The following is an 18,952-nucleotide window of genomic DNA, read 5'->3' on the forward strand; positions in this document are numbered from 1 at the left end:
AGATTTTTGGTTATGATCCGGGCAATGACTGCGCCGGATTATTGCTCATTTACGTGACGTTTATTAAATTGTCTTTGACGGTAAGGTGAAATTAATATTCAAGAGCGTCTTTATAGCATTATTCTCAGAGGCTTGTGGTTAAACCGTTTTAAGTTAAACACTCAATATATTTGAATGTCATTATTTCTGTAGCTAATGTGGAAAAAATAAGTTCAAATTACTATAACAGGATATTATACGTATATATTATATAATATTGCCGAGCGTTATAAACCGCACGAAATTAAAGTGAATACTACAAAAAAAAGCGATTTATTGAAACGGGAAAAAAATAAGCAATATACGCTACCCTTAATAAATATACCTTTGACAAATGCATCGAACTCTATGAAGAATATAAGTTTATGTTTCGGGTTTACAATTGTGTGCGTAGGTAATATGTAAAATATATTTTTCTATGGTCACTTAAAGAGCGTAATAAACGTCATAACTCATACGTCAGTTTTTTGTATTTACCTTCATGCCAGTCTGTTAATTAAAACATAAAAAAATAAAAACGCGGTTTCACCAAATTCGTGGCGCGTAATTAACAATTTTTTTAACCGGCGAAGTTCACGCAGCGTGTTTTATAGCAGGTGGTATCTAATTAATTAGAGAGGGCGCCAATTCCCCTCGTCTAGCTAAAATTAAATGTATTTGCATTTTTTTATATTCAAAGTAGACATACGTCAGAGTATGATTAATTATAATTCAGGAACTAACCGCCAGCTTTCGTCTGCCTTAGTACAGCCAAACAGAAAATTTGTTTCATTTATTTATTTCAGTACCAAGTGATGTAAATAATATTATATGTGATAATAGCAAAAGGTATCGTATGAAAGAAGCGATAAAATAATCCTTTCATAAATATACAATAGATGGGTGTATTATGGACGGACTAAATGTCATATTACCAATACGCATTATGATCTAAGTGAATTCAGAATTTATCTACCGTCTCTTGTTTTATCCAATCGAAAATCTATCTACACATCATCTATCACACACTTATTTCTCATTATAACGAGAAATAATTATACCAAATAGTACTTTTGTATACGTCAGTACAGTAAGGCACCCCTATCGCGTGAGAAGCGCAAGGTGGGGTCGCCGTTATATCACTTGTCTACACAACATTACAATATAACAGCCAACCGCAATGTCCATGCAAGAAAATAAGTCTAGTAGACCAGTGCCGAAGCCTTCAAAAATAGTAAAAAACGAAAAAAAATTACAGTAGGATGAAACCCATTAGAAATGCAGGGGAATATGATCAAAATGAAAGGAAAAATAAATTACGGTCGATCCGAGTTCGGGAAGTGGGAGGGGGGTGACTTTTAAGGGGGAAAAATTGTTTATCTTGATTTCCGGCAAAACTACCAGTCCTATGGAAAAAAGTTAAATGGCAAAGTTGTAGGTCATAAAAAGATCTACAACTTTGGTATTTACAATTTTTTCACATAACCTCAAAATTTAGGTGAAAAATTCAAAAAACCAAGTTTTTGGTTTTTTATTTATATCTTTTTAAAAAAGTTTTTTTTTTCTACGAAATTTGGTGAAAACTTACCTTATTATGTCCCAAATATACTGTAATTTATTTGATTAAAAATATTTATTTTTTCGCCTCATTTTAACTTAATATCAAAAAAGCACCCTTATTTTCAATCGAAAATTCTGACGTCAAAATTTCAGCTTTTTTCAAAAAGTTTGGGGGCTTTTTGTTCGTTGAAATATCTACTTTCTGATGGTGTAAAAAAAATATACATTACTATAGGAAATATTATTAGAAAATGCAAAAAAATGAAAAAACCTCAAATTCGAAAATTTTCTTTTAATTATGTACAATTTTGAGGTATTTATTAAAATTTACACTTTAATTACTCAAAAAACGTAAGATTTCATGCTTCATTGATAAACGAAAAAATTGCAAATTAAAATATACTTCTATAATTAACAAACAAATAAGTTAATGAAGTTAATATTTAATAAGACATCTACAATATTTTGAAAAAGTTGTAGAATCTTCTGTAAATAATATTTGTAGATGCCTATTTATTGCTGTTTTAAGATAATTTATATACCTGAGTGACCTTCGGTGAATTTTGAATTTTTCTTTGAATAAAGTAAATTTCTCACAAATCACTTAGAGTAACTCAGCCTGCAGGTGTATTTTTAAAAACGATGTTGTACACTACTCTGTATCTCGAATACTGGCTAACGGTTTTTACAGCTGCTACGAAATAGCAGGTAGCAGTAAGGCCCAGACCCTCCTAGGTCCATCCCCACTACTATGAAATATATATACAATGAAATAACTTACACTGGGCTAAAATTCACCGAAGGTCACTCAGGTATATAAATTATCTTAAAACAGCAATAAATAGGCATCTACAAATATTATTTACAGAAGATTCTACGACTTTTTCAAAATATTGTAGATGTCTTATTAAATATTAACTTTATTAACTTATTTGTTTGTTAATTATAGAAGTATATTTTAATTTGCAATTTTTTCGTTTATCAATGTAGCATGAAATCTTACGTTTTTTGAGTAATTAAAGTGTAAATTTTAATAAATACCTCAAAATTGTACATAATTAAAAGAAAATTTTCGAATTTGAGGTTTTTTCAATTTTTTGCATTTTCTAATAATATTTCCTATAGTAATGTATATTTTTTTTTACACCATCAGAAAGTAGATATTTCAACGAACAAAAAGCCCCCAAACTTTTTGAAAAAAGCTGAAATTTTGACGTCAGAATTTTCGATTGAAAATTAGGGTGCTTTTTTGATATTAAGTTAAAATGAGGCGAAAAAATAAATATTTTTAATCAAATAAATTACAGTATATTTGGGACATAATAAGGTAAGTTTTCACCAAATTTCGTAGAAAAAAAAAACTTTTTAAAAAAGATATAAATAAAAAACCAAAAACTTGGTTTTTTGAATTTTTCACCTAAATTTTGAGGTTATGTGAAAAAATTGTAAATACCAAAGTTGTAGATCTTTTTATGACCTACAACTTTGCCATTTAACTTTTTTCCATAGGACTGGTAGTTTCGCCGGAAATCAAGATAAACAATTTTTCCCCCTTAAAAGTCACCCCCCTCCCACTTCCCGAACTCGGATCGACCGTAATTTATTTTTCCTTTCATTTTGATCATATTCCCCTGCATTTCTAATGGGTTTCATCCTACTGTAATTTTTTTTGGTTTCAAAAATTATCGACACTGGTCTATAGGTATCATTCGTAATTATTTTTTGCAAATTATTTTATTATATATTGACAATGTACTTTTCAAAAACAGCTTTATTAATAACCATATTTTAGTTTGTTAAATAATTTACTTCTACTCGTAATAAATTATACATGGGTAAAATAAATATAAATATAAAAAAAATACGAATTTTGTTTCGGTATAGTACGTAAGAAAAAGTTTATGTTTTTATATAATCATTTCACTATATAAGAAATATATAATAATTCGTTATAATTAAGAAAGAATATACAAATTATGTTACAATTAAAACAAGTTTACAAACAAAATTAAATATAAGAATATTTACAATATTATAATAGCAATCGTATAGGTTACGATAGATAAATACATAAATTAAATATTTGGATAAATAAATAATTTGTATCTTAAATATTACCTAATACGCGTTTACTACTAATATTATTAATAATAATTAATACTATATATATTTTATAATCTTCAATTAGTGTTAGCATAGTGTAAACTGTAATCCAAATACGAGATTAGACGCTATTTACTCTCAGCTCCATCGTGACTATCTCTTGTTTGAAGACGTCGTACATGCTTCTACATATATTAGGTTGTAATTAAATGTTTATTTAATTACTGACACGCACCTGCGTCACAATAATGTGGGGTTTGACAAGATCGCAGCAGGGTTTCTTAAAGCCTTCATAGATAATAGAACTAAAACTGAATACGTGATGTATTTTATCAGTTTAGATTTTATGTGTAATAAAATTCAGTGAACTGTGCAAAACGCCGCGATTTCAATAATTATTAAAATCTAACAAACCTTGCAATATATATTTTAATATCGCGTTACAATCTTGAAATTACGTGGTATCAGTAGTCAGTAGACAACAATTAAACTATAGTATAGCAGCGGACCTGACGGACATCGTTGCGATTAGGATATTAAACAAAGTATTAAAGTACTGACTGCATCGCCATCTACCGGAATGATTTGTTAATCTAAGCCCTCCAAGACGCCGCCTAAACCCCTACAAAAAATCATTAAAATCCATCAGCCGTTTAAGAGGACAGTTTCAGTGACATAATAGAATTATATATGTGTAAGCTATTCTATCTTTTAAGTTTGATCAAACTGCACATGGTGTGCAAATTTGATTGAAATAGATTAAGTAGTTTAGATATAGAAGAGTAATTTATGTATATTAAAAAAAATATAAATGTTAACAAGGAAATGTATAATGTTTTATTCAATGAAAAGACAATTTTAACTGCGGAGGTCTTAAGGCAGTTTAAATTAAATCACACAAGCATTAATTATAAGTTTGGGATTCATGAGTGGTTATTAAGTTGGACGTCGCCCTTTCTTGGAGCGTTGAATTTTGTATTCTCGGAATGAAATCTGATGTTTTGACGTCTTGAATCATTCTTGATGTGCTCTTGCGTGTTTATTCGTTATTTTGAAGTGGAATGTGTTTATAGGACTGGTTTAATGGATTTAATGAAGTTATCAAGTTTAGTTCACACTAGTATCTTTTTTGATAATTTAAATATGTAAGTAAATTATTCGTATTTTATTTTGGTTCACTTTTTCATCGGTTTCCTTTACATATATATATATATACATATATATATATAAACATAAGTGAAATATTCACTCAATTTTATTTAATCTTTTTCATTTTTAATGTTTAAACAAATAAACTAAGCGAACAATACTAGACTACTGTATCGTTCAGCACAAGAGAATATCTTTCGAAATACCATATCTAATCTTTCTGAATACAGCCTTTCTATAAATCGTAGGCAGCGTTACATTAAATGACAACCAGAGACCAGTTTCCTACAAATGCTCCACCGGTACCTAAATAAACAATCTACCCACGCTTCACAAGTCTACATATTTATATTACCGAGATAAGCCTGGACAAATCTGTAGATAATATGAAATTGAAGCCCCATTAATTTATTACAAAATATATTAAAATTGTATTAGAGTGGGTTTTCGATAAAAATGAACTTTAACTCTGCCCGTAACTAATGCATTAAAATAACAGCGCAAATAGCAACTATAAATTAACTCATATTTCCTCTTTATTTACCAATATCAGACCAAAACGTTGGCGCTAAAAATTCTATCGTTCTCGCGTAAATTTTTAAAAATTATGAATATTTCGTATAGAATTTGATCTTGCATTAATTTCCTTCAAGTAACTTTTCGAAATACGCTGCAGATTCATGAATTTATCTCTGAAAAGGGTACATTAAAATTTAAAAGCAATAACTAAACTTTAATACGGCGCAGATCCTGGCAATAGCTGAATTACTCTACTACGTAATTTCTTACAGCAAAGCGAATCTTAAACGCGTTGGAAAATTTAAAGAGTTTGAAAGGAAAATTAAGCAGGGCGGCGCAAAAGCCCAAGTCTGAATCGCAACTTTGTTACGTGTGTTCCTAGAGCTCGTTAACGCGGTGAAAAAATTATAGCAGTAAAGTCGAATTAATCTACGCGATTTTTTCGTTTCTGAGCAAAGGAATACTCAGTGCTAATGAGTTAGATTGTTAACTGGAGTCTAAAGCACGCCTTTGTAGCCAGGTGCTCCTGTTTATCTTTGCTCTGAAAACTTCAGCATTAATTGTGATACTAGATATTAACACAGAAATTGTTCGAGTGAGTTGGATAGAATTGAGAATTCACAGAGTTAGTGTGATTTTGATTGCATGTTTTCGTTTCGGTGATTTATTTATTTTACAATATTTATCTTACAGATTGGTACAGTTATGGTTTGCATTTTAGTGTTAATATTTTCAAGTAATCTGCCTTCTGTATTGTCCTGAACCTTTAATCAAACATCCACGGAGCCAGTAGTCAATGTCGTATACTATATTAGTTGGTCTAGTCTTATCAATTCGTCCTTTGGTAGGATAACAATAAATCTAAAGCGACATTTCGCCATGAATTTTTAATTCCAAGTAAAATAGCCTGCATTAAAATAGACACCCGTCAGCCGCTCGCCGCGATACATGCTTTAGATAAATTCCCCTCATTTTTCTCCCGCTCACGAGCCGTCAACGGATAAATGCTTCCACTGTCTTTTTTTGTACGTACAACCGAAGGAATTACAGCATTAATCAGCCGAAATGAACCCTTTAGCGAAATGTCAAAAGGTTTACACATAACGAGTTGCGTTCGCCCATGATGAAAACAAAAGAATTCTCGCGTATTCACTCCCTATCCGTCCATCGTAATTTACAAGAGAAATCGTAATAGGCACGAATAACCTGTGTTGGACTAACATTAATTCTCTAAGATTAGATGGAATGCACGTAATTTACTTTGTACCTTCACTGTCGGTGAAATTGGAACAGGTTTTCCTCAAGTTTATTTGAATATTGGAGGTTGGAACTGAGATTTTCGTTTGATATTGGGCGCATGTGAATTGAATTCCATCAGGTGTGTGGCGTTCAGGTGAATAAGCGACCCGCCCGGTCCTCTCGTAGGCCTGTCCGGCCGAGCAAACATTTCCGCTTGATTAGAGAACGGTAGTGCCATCACCAAGACGACTTTTAAAGCGCATTTGTTTTTCAAGACCTGTATACACATTATTGATTCATTTTGGAAGAGATGTCCCTTAAGTAGCCTTGAGTCCGCGACGATCACCGCGGTGACTGAGTTACATTCTTGCTTGACAAATTGAACACATCAGTCAGCTTATAATAGTGTAATGATTAAGAGTCTGTTGAACCACATTTTAAAATATAGTTTTTTTTTTCAAAAAAATCAAAACATTCTAGTAACATTTTGTTATGCAATTTTTTTACTAGATTGTTAAGAGCGAACAAATTCATAAAAGGCCGGCAACGCACTCGCGAGCCCTCTGGCATCGAGAGTATGGATGGGCGGTATCACTTAACGTCAGGTGAGCCTCCTGCCCGTTTTTGCCCCCTGTTCTAAAAAAAAATAAAAAAAGAGTATACTCAAACACTAGTTACGGTTTTAACTCACATCATATTGTAATTATAAAAAGCATTTGTTGTTGCTTTAAGATAGTCAGAAGTAAGGATAGAAATCCAGGATGAGAGGTTTTTTTTTATAGAACAGGGGGCAAATGGGAGGCTCAGAAGTTATAAACTTTATGATAACCTGTGTTGTTTGTGTTAAATACTTTCTTGAAATGGGTTTTAGTCGTTAACTTTAACGCTACTCTTAATGTTCACCAAGCAAATACGTAGTTAGTAGTCAAAGATCATGAATTACGAGAGTCTATAAACTTTCATTTATGAAGGTCTGTTTTATAGGATCTTAAACATGAATATCCTTTATCCACAAATTATAATGGATGTAATAGTGGTCTTAAAAGACAGTAAATATAACTAATAAGACCGTATTATTTTATTATCTGCTCGTGAATTTAATGTATTTGGAGTTTAAATTGCACCTTATTGCTATAAAGAACACCTTAAATGTTCAGCTAGGAATAGATGTAGTGCAGTGTTGGCCTAGTGGCTTCAGCTTGAGACTCTCATACCTGAGGTCGTAGGTTTGATCCTCTGCTGTGCACCAGTGGAGTTTCTTTATATGTGCACATTTAACATTTGCTCGAACGGTGAAGGAAAAATTCGTGAGGAAACCGACTTGTCATAGACCCAAAAAGTCGACGGCTTGTGTCAGGCACCTACTTGCATATTAGATTGAAAAATGATCATGAAACAGATTCAGAAATCTAAGGCCTAAAGAGGTTGTAGCGCCACTGATTTATTGTATTTTTTAAGGAATAGATTGTATATAATTTGTTTTTTCTTGTTACAGATTGTACGCAGTCTTCAAGTCCAGCTCATGACTTTAACTGACTCATCTTTATAACATCAAGCAACTGCCTAACTCAGGTAAATATTTCCATAATATTAGCTCTTCAATAAGATGATGAAATTTAATTATAATATATAATAAAATAAAATGTGGAAAGGTGTGATGAAATAAAAGTAATTTTAATATAAAAAATTTAAATAAAAAAATTTTGTATCTGTGTCTGTTGTGTAGTATTAACGTAAACAGTTATGTTTTCCTTCCGTAGTTTTTCTAAATTTTATAGCTTTAATTTGTCACAATTTCTGAAGAAAGGGGTGATTTGTATCTTTTTTTCAATAAAACAACACCTGGGCACCATTTGTGTGGCACTAAGCTGTAAGTATTGTAAATGTTTCACCATTTCTACCGAGATTGAAAAACTGTTTTCCAACTGCGTTTCCGGTTTCGTATTTTTATTGCAAAACATCGCGTTTTCATACGACCTTTTGACCAAGTAATATTTGCTCGGGTATAAAAAATATTTATTGGAATTTGACCGTGGATGTATTTATTGTGAAATTGTGATATTTGAATGAAATATTTAAGTTTATAAAAATTTGCACATTTATAGCGGTTATTTATTACTAATAGCTAATAATCACACGTCTAATTCAGATATGATAAAGAAAAATGTATTAGTTGCTATATTATTGACCCACAGTCATATTTCAGACATAATAATGCAGATTTCTACAAATATAACAGTAATATTAATAAACTTATTGACATAATACACGAGCGATAATTTGTCATATCAGAATTTAGAATGTGCTTCTTTCTACTATGAGTTTTAATATGTCAATCTCACGGCTCGTTGCGTTCAAATGACCGCGAGTGACAGCGGACACAGCGAACACTGATAAATTCCAAATTTATTTATTTTTTCCAAATTTGAAATTTCCATTCACATACATGACTAGAAAGGAAACTTTTAATTACGGAAAATTTATAGTCAAAAACAGTATGGCATCGCGGCAATTATTTCTGAAAAATAGCGTTGCGAAAGACTTATTATACCTGTGAACTTTAAGATCTCATAAGAAACATAAAAAATATCGGAATGCATAAAGAGGATTGTATAACAGCAGAATTGTTAATCTGTGGGAATTAAAAATAAGTATTAATTAGCAAAGGCAAATTTGTAATTCGATTACATATTGTTTTAATAAATATAAAGCCAATCGTAAAACATTGAATTTGAGACTAACGTTTCGCTATTTCATTATCATACAAAGTTTGGTTCAGCTCGGTTACTTAGCAATTTCACTGATTAAGGGTATTGTAGGTACGTACCAGCGACACTGTGGCAAATAGCTTGAAACTGAGCTCCAATGAATATTTATACGTTAAGCTAACTTAATATTTGGATACGGTATATGCAGCAGACAGCCGGCGATTCTATGAAAACACATTGTTAATTCAGTTATATATTTTATTCACATGACAGAGGTACTGTTGAATTTACGCCGATGAATGGAGCTTACAGTATTTATTTATCGTCAAACCTATTCGAAATGTTTGTTTCGGTATAGTGATATATCCGTCCTCGGTTCATTATTATTTTGGTCGAATTCAAATGATAGTACCTAACTATTTTATGTTTAATGAATACAAAAAGCTGAAAGCAACTTTGTAGAGTATTTCTTGTTTTAATATAATTAAAATGTTTAAACTGTAGTTCCCGAAATTTGCTTCGTAATCCTGTGGTTGCTATCGATAGGCCATGCGGGCTCTAAATTGATGTTAGATGGTCGCACAGAATGATGTTCCTACATAGATGTGCTTTTGTCGGAGCGATCCAAAGGTGGTTACCCAAAATTGGGTCAGGGGATTTGTGAATAGTTCTCCGGAGGTATGTGCTCAGTGCTTTTGTATCCCTTTGTTTATCGGTTTAGTCTTGTGACAACATTCGAAGCGCCTCCACTGAACGCTCTTTGTTAAAACGTAATACACAGTCAACAATTCGCACCCGGCTATTTAGACGTACGCCTTAAATCGTGACTCGTCTGGAGTCTAAGCCTCGCCTTTCATATTTATAAGGTCTGGTAATCAGAAAATGGGATCGCAAAAAAAAACCTGAGCGTGAATCGAACAATAAAGCTAAAAGCCGGCGTGTTTAAGGAGCGTGCCGTCAAAACAAATGACGGTAAAAAGTTCAACGCAACATAAACAAAGGCTTGTTTGGACGAAGCCTGTAGCGGAGGTGGGCCTCATTTCCACAGGCGGATAAGTGCTGGCGTAATCTGTGCTTGGGTTCGTGTAAATGCAAATTGTCCCATAAAGCCATCGCCCCCCGCGGGCCTAGCCGCACCCCTTAATGAAGAGTCTCCTCGCTTCCAGAGGCAGTTCGTCATCTCGACAGCGGTTTACTAGCTTTACGAAATTAGAGTTGCCTCGAAATTGCTTCACCTATGTATCTATCGGTTTTCGTTACGGTTACTCGATTACATTGTTCCAATCTAAATTAATATAGAGACTTACTTATTACAGATAATCACAAACTAAAAGTAATAATTCGATTCAAAGGCTGTTTTTGTGCCGTAGGGAACCGTAAATCGTATGAATGACTCGGCTTTAATAGAGCTTGATGATATAAAGATCTTATTTAAAATTAATAAACTTAAAAAGCACTCCGAAAACTTTGTCCCAATTCCCTCTATTCGTCGTAGTGGTACAAATGGTTATATTTACGATTTGTTGCACCTGTTTCAATCGTTTTTAACTTTTAAGACTTATTTATGCGTTCATGAATAATTCTATCATATTTTATGTATACAGTTTTGAATGAAAAAGACAAAGTTTGATTATCTATATTCATGAGTTTCAATTCAGTCTGATATATTTCTCATTGCGGTGTTTTCAATTGTTATAAAGTTTATCTGTGTTTTGTTTATTTTATAACAGGATCGTTAGTGACAATATATTTTTTTTACATACTCCGAACTATCGAGTAACTAACATTACACCAAAAAGATTACAAGCGTTCAATCTTGAATAAAAAATTAAATTTGTCGCTTAGCCAATCTTAAAAACTCTACTTCAAGCGCTTATTATCAAATTCAAACTCAAACTCAAAATATCTTTATTCATATAGGTAAACAAGTATTATTAAAATTAAATTAATTGTTAATTTAAATTTACTACCAGTTCGCAAGTCAGGGGCGTAGAGCGGGCAAGAAGAACTGTCAAGAAACTTTCCGCAATTTTTTTTAATTGCAAAGCTTTGAGTCATACAAATTGTTTGAACTGGAGCAAATCATTCATTTAAGTATTCGTCGAATTTATAAAAAGCTTTATTGAATTATTTTTATTTTAACTATATATCCGTATTATCAAAATTGCATACAATTTGCGGGTTTCAGAAACAGTATTAGTATTTAGTTGGGTCTATATATCAACAAATACATATTGTATTCAAACACAAAACCGTGTCTATACGAAAACTAAAGGAATTCAAAATTGATTAATGAAGATCAGACTTGAAACGTCACTGTGGTACAATTACATTTCCCCAATATTGTTCACAAGTCAAGGACAGGCCGCAACGCCCTACTTGCCTTATTTGAAAGCCGTAGGCGACTCATTACCGATTCGCGACTAATAAATGTTTTATGAACAATGAGCTTCCCCTTTAGCGGTAGTAGGTAAAACAATACGCGCGGGGACTCCTTGTTGAATTACAAATACGCCGACTTGACGTGAATTCGAATGGGGACTATTTGTACCTTGTGGATATAGTTTCATTGTTACGTCTCTGGCAGTTATATAGTTTACAGGAGGAGGAAACTTTAGAGACTGTAAGTTTACGCAAGTTTAGTTCTTAAAGGTTTGATGTTTATTTATAAATCCTTTGAAGGTGGATTTCTCAAATATCGGTGCTCGTAGTTTGATCACTTCTTTAAATACTAAAATGCCGCTTTGTTCATATGACTTCCACCCAATACGTGCTATGATGCTTTGAACCGAAATTATTTACTTAACACAGACTTCGTAGTCATATGCACAAAAAAATATCATGTCTTGCTTTGTTAAAACAATTGATCGCTGAAATGTCTATACTCTCATTATATATATGTATATCAATCGTTATAAGAAGAACACTTATATTTAAATATCATTCACTCAAATGACGTCGTCATTTTCAAACCTTAAATTATGTTTCGCTTTCTATACTACTCTATAGAACACTATTAATTATTGTTCCCAAATTTTTTACGTCAATAAATAGTTTCAAATCATTGTAAGATCGTGACGAATGCTATAATTGTTGTATTGGTTCACGAGAAAAATAATTATGGAAGCTAGAAATGTTATATCCACGGTCAATAGAGCGAAACGGTGGGAACGTTGAGTTTGGAACTACATTTGATACGAACGGAACACTTAGTGGTTAGATCTCGGTCACCACTGTGATCCTAAACTTTTATAGATTTTTTGGTTTCTTTAATTATGTTTTAGATAAATGTTGTGTTGAGTTTATTTATTAATAAAAACATGTGTCATAAGTACGATAATATTTAAAAAGAAATTAATTTATATAATGTTATTATAGAAGAGAACTGTAAAATAATACAATGTTATAAGTCGATACACAGTAAACCAGAAATTCGTCTATAAAGTACGTCAGATGCAAGTTTTACAAAATTAACTTAAATGTAATTTATGTAATTTCCTCATAAAAAGTCTGCATTTAAAAGCCTGTAAAGGTCGATAACCTATAGGTACTTCATCTAAATGTAACGATTGGATGGTAAAATAAAATTAATATGTTTCATGATCCATTTATCAATATTGATTTGACTTAGATGGCGATTGATATGTACATGCCATGCGAATGTCGACCTTATAATGTTATAAATATGAAATCGATATTCTTCCTTCACCACATAGATCATCGGATAACGTGCGGTTGCGACCGTGGGTCCATAAACACCCGTTGGAGAGATCCACTTGAGAAAGTTTCGATTACATATTTTTTATTTCCTCATTAGTATTAATAGAAGTAGCGATACATAAATATTGATATTTCGATGAAAGATATCACAAATATATTATTATCATATTTCATTATTTTATAGGCTTTTTACGACCCCAAGAGCCTATAATGATCTTACGGATAGTCCTTTAATGAAGGGTATATGCCAAGTGCGAGTTGACGGATGACATATTCTGTTGGTTTAAATTTCTAAAGGATTCAGAGTCAAGTCTAAAGTTGGGGTCTGACATTGAATTCATCTATTTATTTTCATTCATTTAGCGCTAAATATGATGGAATTAAAAAACGTATTAGGACTATATTGAATACCCTTATTGCTGATATGGTAATCCTATAAACGAAAACACTAGTTGAAAATGCGCACATAGAACAATCAATTAGTGTATAACTTGAAGGTATAATATGTTTTGATAATTGCAAGCTTAACTAACACACACAGCTGTTTTTGTTGATTCTAACTGTGAATGTACACAGAAAACTAACTAAGTTCAAAGACTTCTATCTTCTATTAAAACTATTTAACTAAAATATTTCATTACGTAGTGATTAATGTTCTTAATTAAAGAGGAAGTGTTGGATTCCTGCAAGTTGAAATAAAAAATTGCATTAGCAAAGTTGCACTTAGGTATTTTAATGAATCTTGTTGTAGAAATCTGTTGTCTAGGAACTTATAAAGCGAAGGAAACTCTTGAAGCTACTGAAACTTGTCAAACAGGTTCTCACGTCTTTGTATAATACTGTTAAACATACTTGAAAAGTTTTAACTTTTAATGAAGTTTGTATTGAAATTATTTGGCAGTCTAAAAGGAATTCTAATTTGTTTTGAATGTTAGTAACTTTAAAATATATGGGGCAGATCGTTGCCGTAAATGATATTTGTAAAATAATTATTTAAACGATAAAATTTAATAGTACTTTTTTTTAACGATAACAAAGTGAATGTGATACTTTTGATATATATATATATGGCGTATTGTAAGATCATACTGTACGTACTTCCCTGTAAGCAATTAATCTAGCCCAAGGAAGGAAAAAGCCATTCAAAAACTTTAACATTACAAAGCTTTTAATCTTAAGACGGCTAGACTTTTGTATACAGAACCTACTAATACCGTCTATGGTAACTCTAGTAACGTCATAATCGCACGTCTGTTAAGTCAATGAATGAATCAAATGTTATAGAACAAGTACTTCTTAGTAATACATCCTTATAAGTTTCGTTCTTATGGTATAAAATATTAGTCAGTTTTATAATTGAAATGTTGATTTAAATTCTAAGTGAAAAAAACAGTAGCGCTAAAACCTTCTTGGTCGAGTTTCTGATTTCTGTTTTTGTCTGTTTTCTAAAGCTTCACGCTGTATGAAACTAATAAACTATTATAAGAAATATAATTAATTGTGGACAATATATGGTATCAATAACATTACATAATCAAATGTAGAATACAGATGTCCGCAATAAATCATATTATCTGTGATCAGGGTACTGACCTCAGAAGACTGATAACAGAACTAGCTTGCGGTACAAATCTTTTTACTTGTACAGGATGTGTCCCGCTAGACATCCTAACGCTCGTTAGTTTTTTTTCTATTTGTTACGCGTTATATTACTAACATCAATGGACATACTAGTAATTCGAATAAGGAATTCAATGTTACTCCATTCACGAAGTTGTAAACGATTCTAGTATAGTCGAGTCGGGTGGAAGTTCAAAAACAAAAGAATGTTACGTTAACACTCAAGAGTCGAACATTGGTGAAAATATTAATGAAATGAATACAGTAATTATTTACATAAAGTTGCTTGATGAAAATCACTTAATATAATAAAATAAAAATTAATATTGACGAATTATTTCAGGAATACATTTCTATTTATTTCAAGAATAAATCCGTCCACTTTTAATACATAAGTGCGGGTTCTACTGAATCTTTGATTACGGAGTTTCTCTAAGATAGTGTTTGGCATAAATCTAAAATCCCAAAAAAAATAGTTTTTAAATCAACAGATTCGTTACGATGCGGGAAATGGTTTTGGTCTTGTAGCAACGCAATCAAAGGGCAAATCGAATTAATCAGCTCGGCATTGCCTTTGAGAGGCGCAGACCATTTGCAGAACACTGATTAATAAATACCTCGCGATACTCGGCCTCGCAAATGGGACAAATAGAGAATTCACTTCAAATTAATTTCCATGCTATTCCATCGAGACATATATGTATTGTAACTAATGCAATTATACCACAGACGTGGATTGTGCTGGTTCATGATGGATACGTTTATCTTTTTGACAAATCAAAGACAATGGTGCTAAAACTCAAATTTGAAACGAATTCCATCCACCATTCAGTACTTTCAATTGTTCGCCATATCCAGAAGCCACACCTTTCACGTATCTGCGAACGACAGTGCAAAAAGCGCATTGTTCGATGCGTTTTTCGCCAATGGTTATTTCGGGAATCCTCCCATTCACCGCGCATTCATTCATACACATTACGTCCTAACCCGTAGTCTCGGCTGTAAACTTTGAATACGTTGCCGGAAATCCCACGTTGCAATACCAAATGGAAACTGAAACGTAGGATTTTGTTGCACGTTACGCTTTTAGAGGCGCGGCTGAGCTAAGCGCGCTATAGACGTAGCCAGCTTTTCGCTCGCGTCGGGTTAAACCCCTTGCATTTTGCATTTAATAAAACCCAGTGAAAAGTATACGTTATAAACGTACTTGAAGGGAATAAAAAAGGTTTTTGGATTTTATATTGCATTGAATCAATACAGATACATTTTGTTGCTTTTTGTGTTTCACAAGAACGATACCGTTAACTATTCTTTTCCTTTAACGTATTGGCAATTTGCCATAAGTGGCCACAACTTTTATTGCTATAAAAGGCTTCGTTCAATGAACGGGCTCATTTAATACTTTATTGACAGTATTTTCAATGTGGGAAGAATTTCTTTCTATTACCCTAAAACCTTTTTATTAAATAAGTGTTATAGCTACTAGACTCGAGTTCCGAAGGCGTCAGAGTGCCTTTGGCTCAATGAGCTATTTCCTCATTTAACCCATTGGAAATCGAGATTCGCGAATCATTGAAATATTATAAAGCATAAATTCACTATATTGTTGACGTCAGGAAATGATTAAACATTTGAAATAAGATCTCTAATTAATATGAATTCTAATAAATAAAAATGTAGTAAAAATACCTATAATATAAAAGGATTTATATTAATCTTATACGTACAAGTTTCCTTCCTACTCAAAGCAACTACTTCTAAATTTTTCATATAAGATCAACTTCAAGTAACTACTAGTTTTAATACTGGTTACCTTATGGAGTTTCAAACTAATCCTTGCGGTGTAAACTCGTGTAAACAAACTTCTGTTTTCTAATACCCCGATGCGACGAAGCCTATACTTGATATTCATAAAGTTATGAAACGCCTTATATTGTTGGTAGAATAAACCTGGCTTAAATGAAGCATTCAGTCTGGCCATTTTTAATCGAGTTACCATTGAACAAACATGCTTTTAATCTGCAACGTCCGCTCTGGCCTAAATTCGTTCATTGACTATTCATCTGTGGCATCGAAATAGAAAGAGGAAAGTCAAGCTAAAGCCTTTGGCAAATGGGCGACACTATAGAGCCGTACATTGCTTAAGTTTATTAATGTATGTAGTAAAACAATTTGCGTTTTATATGAATTTAAATAAAACGGTATAAAATAGACAACAAAAACAGAACTTACAGAGAAGTGGAGCAAAAAACTTCTAAATAGGTGCCCTACAGCAAACGTATAAGAAGGAGACCATTTAGAAGGTGGATAGACCAAATAAAAGAAACAGCAGGTGGTATATGAATTATATATATATATATATATGTCTATATGGTATATATATTAAAATGGAAATGTGTTTGAATGTAAATGAGAAATGTATCTGAATAAAGGCTATTATTATTATTAAAAACATTACAATACACTTTTGAAATAGACAATTAACGCAGCAGTTATCTCAATCAGAAGGAAGAATCAATATTGGTTGATTTAGCTATCGTCAACTAATCTTAAATGTCTTTACCGTAGAGAAAAGATTTTAAGCCCCGGTATCCATCGTGATTACGTAGCAAGTGGCAAGTTTTGTGCTCGCCTCATGGACGATTCATCGACGGCCCTCGTTATGCTCACGGCTGAATGCCGCTTTAGCACTTCTCATTATTGCGTTTATAAAGGCGCTATAGAGAAGACTGATTCACTAAGTTTCGCTCAGTTGCGATGAAAGAGAAAATGGAATTGTGTAGGGCTCAGTCACAAACTTTTTTGTTTTCAGCCTGCAAGATTAAGGTTTTATTTTGTTTTCTTTTTAACGAGCCATGACTTGTAATTCTACTTGCACAATATACAAAATATTACAGATGATAATTCACTAATATTTCTCCCATATGCTATGAACTTGTCCGACTGTTTAGATTTTTCAATTGCTAGAAACTTAAAAGCACTAATGTAAGTTAATGTTTTAACAATGTAAAAATATTAAGGTCAGATTAGGTTTATTGGTACGGGCGTGGACTCTCTATCATCGTTATAAAGGGTAATTACAATTACCCTGGAGACTAATTAGACGTTGAAATTCGATTAGGACATCGCGCCTATGGGTTTGCATAATTATTACTTATTTAATCATAGTTTACTGATATTCTCAAAACGCGTTATGTTAATTATACCAATTTAGTTCGTTAAACAAAAGACAGTATATTCTAGATGTTTTCAAAGATACAGCAAATTATTTTTATTCTAATGAAATTCCTCCACAAACTCGCATTAACTCTGTTTTAAACAGCTTTTCTTGAAAGGGAGTTTACAAAATCTTGATCTGTCAATGTAAGTACGGCATTTGTTTCAACTTGCAGATTCTACAAACTCCATTTACTGCATTTCTTCCTAAGAGGAATGCCGTCATTTATTTTCGTGGAACTCAACGTTGCAGTTGCATTTAGAACGGTTGTCGTTCAGTCCGCTTTTTGTGTTGTTTGCTAGCGGTACCAGCTCTGACTGACCAAGTTTTCTCATTATACAAGTAAACTTAACTTAAAACCATCACAAACGTATGTATATGAAGTGTAACCACAGAACAAAACCGTCTCTAAACAATTTTCAAGCGCTGCCCCCTATATGCTTTAAGTTTTTGACATTGAATAGGGACTATTTTAAAAACGAAACACGACTTAAGCTACTCATGAAAATAGAGGGCTTGGATATTTTCTGGGAAGAGTGGTTAGCCGACTTTTACACTGGTTTTATTGTCTTCCACCCCTCGTAAAGCGTCCTTTGTGCTAGTAATGTCTCAAGTTGTATTACCAGTGCGATAACTTTAGTGGGAACGGTTCGGCGTTGATTGCATCGACCACAATACCACAATTAGATTTAACTAAACGGAGAGTTTTGATAATAACCCAAGACTGTTGACTGTTATTAATAGCTGTGGACACGGCACCTTTAATATTGAATTTGCCGCTCACCACTGTTTAGTAAATTACGGCGTCTTCGATCGTTAGTGGTCGCGTGTAATAGATAGGGTACCTAATTCATTCAACCCCAGGAATTTATCCCATATATATTGGGATATATCTACACTTAGGAAATGTGATACAGATTTTGATCTTAATTTAAACGTATATACTATACAAATTAAACGAAATTAAATTAAACGTAACGAAACCGATAATCAATATGTTAACTTTTAACTCGCATGACAAAAGAACAAAGCTGGGAAGTCGATTACTTAAAAGTAAAATCAAGACTTGAAACATTGCTCGTGTTGCGGAACAATTGTA

The 18,952-nt window shown here is 32.5% G+C and overlaps 1 protein-coding gene across 1 annotated transcript in view; it reads left to right on the top strand.

Annotated features, from left to right (window-relative positions):
* The window catches only part of LOC110994932 (toll-like receptor 6), a 50,359-nt gene that overhangs the window by 26,104 nt on the left and 5,303 nt on the right, over nt 1–18,952 (top strand). The window contains exon 2 of the mRNA XM_022261865.2: nt 8,084–8,160. The gene's annotated coding sequence lies outside the window, so the exon portion shown is untranslated. The remainder of the gene's footprint in view (nt 1–8,083; nt 8,161–18,952) is intronic.

This window comes from Pieris rapae, chromosome 1 (assembly GCF_905147795.1).
Source record: "Pieris rapae chromosome 1, ilPieRapa1.1, whole genome shotgun sequence".
NCBI classification, from domain to species: domain Eukaryota; kingdom Metazoa; phylum Arthropoda; class Insecta; order Lepidoptera; family Pieridae; genus Pieris; species Pieris rapae.